The sequence below is a fragment of the Sminthopsis crassicaudata genome, chromosome 6 (assembly GCF_048593235.1).
Source record: "Sminthopsis crassicaudata isolate SCR6 chromosome 6, ASM4859323v1, whole genome shotgun sequence".
Lineage (NCBI taxonomy): Eukaryota > Metazoa > Chordata > Mammalia > Dasyuromorphia > Dasyuridae > Sminthopsis > Sminthopsis crassicaudata.
The window spans coordinates 107,610,075-107,614,892 of record NC_133622.1 but is presented as its reverse complement, the minus strand read 5'-3'; the positions used below and the strand labels follow the sequence as shown (position 1 = coordinate 107,614,892).

General features: G+C 37.5%; 1 pseudogene; it reads left to right on the top strand.

Annotated features, from left to right (window-relative positions):
* Nucleotides 1–2,320: 2,320 nt before the first annotated feature.
* LOC141547285 (heat shock cognate 71 kDa protein pseudogene) lies at nucleotides 2,321–3,554 on the top strand (annotated as a pseudogene).
* The last annotated feature ends 1,264 nt before the right edge of the window (nucleotides 3,555–4,818 follow it).

Genomic DNA, 4,818 nt, shown 5'->3' with positions numbered 1-4,818 from the left:
TTTGAAAAACACTTCTCTGTATCCTTAGAACTCCCCTTCCTCCACATCTCTTCAAAAGAGTTGAGGGGTATTTTCTCATATCATTTATTTGAGTTTTAACATTCTATTTATAATAGTGCAGTATTAATTTTTTATTCTTTTGTGGTCATTCCATTTAGACTGTTGTGAATGGTGTATTTTTTTCTTAACTATCACTATTTTATTTTATATTAGTTCATGTAGGTCTTTCTATACTTATCTGTGTGCTAACTTTTTTTTTTTTTACAATATCTTTAAAAGCCAGACAGAATTTTCATATTTGATCATGGAGGTATGAGGAATCATTGGACTTTATTATTATTATTATTATTTTTTAGGCAATTGGGGTTAAGTGACTTGCCCAGGGTCACACATCCAGGAAGTGTTAAGTGTCTGAGATCAGATTTGAACTTGGGTTGTCCTGATTTCAGGGTTGGTGCTCTGTGCCACCTGGCTGTCTCTGGAGTTTATTATTAAGTAGGGAGATAACATAGGGGTGAGAGGGTCAGACTTGTGTTTATGGGAGGTCATTTTGGCAATTGAGTGGAGGATGAAATAGTATGGGGAGCCACTTAGGTAGGGATACCCTAAACAAATCATTTGACTTCTTCCAACCTTGATTTCCTTATCTCTAAAATAGGGATTCTAGCCATAAAGAATAGCACACCGTAATGTATAGAGAAGCAAGAAGGTGGTCTTTTTAGGGGAGAGAGTGTAGAGTAGTTTGATTAGAATTTACAATAATTGTAAAGGAGTTAGTATAAGGTAAGGCTAGATTGGTGTTGAATACCAGGTATCTGGAAGTTCTGTCTGGCTTTTAAAGCCCTTAATAACTTGAACGATTCTATCCTTTCAATCTTGTTATACTTTATTCATCTCCACATACTCTGGAATCCAGTAGCATAGGCTTCTGCTGTTCTTCAATTAAGACATTTATTTCTAAACTAGAAATTTTCAGTGACTGTGTCCCATACTTGAAATTCTTTATTTCCTCATTTCTGCATCTTTGTTTTCAGGCTTGCTTCAAGTCCCAATTAAATTCTTACCTTCTGCATGAAGGCACAGTGTGTGGGACACAGCAATTACCTGCTTACTTGATGCAAATAATGTCAGCTGAAGGATTTGAACTCAAATCTTCTTGAGTCCAAATCTAGCACTCTATCTATTGTACCACTTAGCTGATTCACTTAATATTTGACACCCTTAATAGATTTCATGATTTGTTGTTAAATAGAAATGGAAGGAAAGAAGAAAATATATGAGCCATCATTTGAAAGTTTTCTCTTTCTTTTAGACTACTTGAAAACAACAACAACAACAACAAAAACAAAACAAAACAAACAAACAAACAAAAAAACACCCAAACTACTTTGGAAATTCGCCCCCTCCAGCTGTGTTAAATTATTGAAATGATCAGGGATATTTAAATAAGTTGTCCTCACTATTTTCTATTTTCATAGTAAGACTCTTAAACTGAGGAGAATTCATAATCCCTCTTTTCTCAGATATCTTCTGAGAAAAGAAGCCTCACCTGTTTGGGCTGCAGCTAACTCTGTTGGGCAAATTTTGGTAAGCCTCCCCCCTACTATGCAGTAAATAAACAAAAAATGAAATGGCAGTCTAGAGGACAGAAGGGGCATATTACTAAAATGTCTACTAACTGGTACAAAATTGTTTGGTACATATGCAGGTGCCCCACTCAGGAGTGTAATGCCTAAGTATATTTAGATCATTACATATTGGATAATTACAGGAGGCTTTGTTCAGTATTTGCTAGAGGCCTTAGAGTAAGGGAGATCAAGGTACAAGTGTTAACTCTGACATTTTGACTGAGCAAATCTTTTAACCCCTCAGAGCCCTAGGCATTCTTTAAAGACTAAAAAGTGAGATGGTTTTTGGACCTTCTCTATGTATCAATCAGTTGTATTGACTTTTGCTTTCCTCTCCAAAAAAAATCCCATTTGTTTTATGAAATGGTTCCCTGGAATGGGGAAGGAAAGGGAAAGGGATACATGGGATGTTATAATTAAAAAATAGAATACACACACACACACACACAAATACATATACATATAGTACATACATAAAGTCCAAGTGGAATACAAAGGGGAGACCCAAAGTTACTATCCTAAAGAAGTATCTTCTATAGTTTTGGCCAAAATGAAACAAACTGCTGAAGCTTACCTTAGAAAGACTGTCACAAATGCTGTGGTCACAGTACTAGCCTATTTCAACAATTCCCTATGTTAGGCCACAAAAGATTCTAGAATCATTGCAGGTCTCAATATGCTCTGAATCATCAATGAGCCAACTACTACTGCAATTGCTTATGACTTGGAAAAAAAAGGTTGGTGCTGAGAGAAAAGTGTTGATCTGGAAGGGGGAAACTTTTGATGTTTCTATTCTCACCATTGAAGCCATCTTCATTTTTGAGGTCCAGTCCACAGCTGAGGAACACCCCCTTGGGTGGGGAGGACTTTGACAACCTCATGGTCAACCATTTTATTGCCAAGTTCAAGTAAAAGCACAAGAAGAATATCAGTGAGAACACTGCTTGTGAATTTGCAAAGCATACCCTCTCTTCCAGTACCCAGGCCAGTATTAAAAGTGACTGTCTCTATGAAAGTGTCAACTTCTATACTTCAATCACTTGAGCCCATTTTGAAGAGCTGAATGCTGATCTATTCTGTGACACACTGGGACCCTGAGGAAAAGGCCTTAAGAGATGCTGAGCTAGATAAATCACAGATTCATGACACTAATGTGGTGAGTAGTTCCAATCATATCCCCAAGATCCAGAAGTTTTGGCAAGACTTTTTCAATGGCAAGGAGCTCAACAAGAGTATTAATCCCTGTGAGGATGCTGCTTATGATGCAGCTATCTAGGCTGCCATTTTGTCTGAAGATAAATCTGAAAATGTTGGATGTGACTCCTTTTTCTTTTGGAATTGAAACTGATGGAGGACTTAATGACTTAATGATAGTTCTGATCAAATATAATAGCACCATCCCCACCAAGGAGACACTGACCTTTGCTATCTATTCTGATAACCACCCTGATGTGCTTATTCAAATTTATGGAGGTGAAGCAGTAATGAAAAAGGATAACAACCTGCTTGGCAACTTTGACCTCACAGTAATCCCTCCAGCATTCAGCATTTTTCCTCAGATTGAAATAACATTTGACATTGGTGCAAATGGCATCTTCAATGTTCCTGCTGTGGATAACAGGCAAGGAGAACAAAATTACCATCATAAATAACAAAAGTCATCTGAGCAAAGAAGAACATCAAATAAGTATCTGAGAGACAAGATGTCTTCCAAGAATTCTCTTGAATCTTAATGCTTTCAATATGAAGACTACCATGGAGGAAATTGCTGGACAAAATTGATGATGAAGACAAAAAAAGATACTTGACAAATGTAATGAAATCATCTCCTGGCTGGGCAAGAACCAGAATGCTGAGAGGGAAGAATTTGAGCATCAGCAGAAAGAAACTGAGAAGCTCTATGGCCATTACTCAGCTGTATCATAGTATAGGGGAATGCCAGGAGGAATTCGTAATGGGTTCCCATGGGGTGGAGCCGTCCCATCTGGAAGGGCTTCTTTTGGGCCCACATCGAAGAGGTTGCCTAAATGTATTACATTTCCACAAAGCTTTCAAAAAATTGAAGGACTCAAATTTGTAGGCAAGACAGTAACAGTTTAAAGGTAACATTTCAGCTACTGTGTAAATCTGGGCATTCTGAATACTTGAATGTGTGCAGTTGGAGAGAAGTAAACAACACTGCACTATATCAGATCTGTAATAAACAAGTGGAAATGCAGTTCTTGTCCTGAAGAATAAAATCTATTTAAAATTGGCACAATAAAAAAGAAAGAAAGAAAATCTCATATGAAACTTAAGACCAAATGATGGTGAGTGGCTTGCCCAAGGTCACATAGCTAGGAAATGACCAAGGCAGAACTCTGATTAAGCTTTTATAACCCCAAATTTAGCAGACCCTCTATGCCAGGTAGGTGCCTTTTAGATTCTATAATATACTGAAACATTGGTTATTGGTTCTTAAGCAATAAAAAGAGTTGAAAGAAAAATTGCCTAGCACATGAATTTTCCTGTGCTCCATTTCCTCTATTTATTTCTGTTTAGCTTCTCAACATCCATCCCAGATCTTTCCCCTAAACAATATTTTACATTTGAAAATATGTATTCCCTTTCTTCTTTCCCACTGACTCAGAAATCTAATTCAGCTATTTAATCTGATTTAATTTATGCTGAAGCATTAATGACCAATAATGACTTACTATCATTCCAAAACAAGGATCTTCATGCAATAACAATGGTTACTTTAGCTAACCCTCACTGCCCCAAGTCTAGGTGTTTCAATCTCCCTGGGTGAGTGGGGGAGAGGGTGGTTCTCCGGTACTCAAAAGAGAATGAGGGAGGAATAGCTCTCTTTTCTAAAACTGGCTCAACCATTCAGTGATTGTGTTCTTCCAATTTTAGAGGTCCAAGCATCTTAATTCTATTTAATCATTTGTTAGTAGAATTAGTAAAGAAAGATTTACTTCAAAGTCAGAGAAAGACCAAACATAAAAACATTTCTCTTCAACACCTTGGGGAATTAACTCTGAACCCCATTTCTACTTCTAGTTGGGACAGGACATTGGTTGCACAGTTAAGTTCTTGCATGGCCTCCCCTTTGTCAGTCTCCACAAAGTTCCAAGTCCAAAGACCCCCTGTTTTCACATCCTCATACCCTAGCTTCTCTGCTGATCTGGTTGCAAGATCTGGTCTG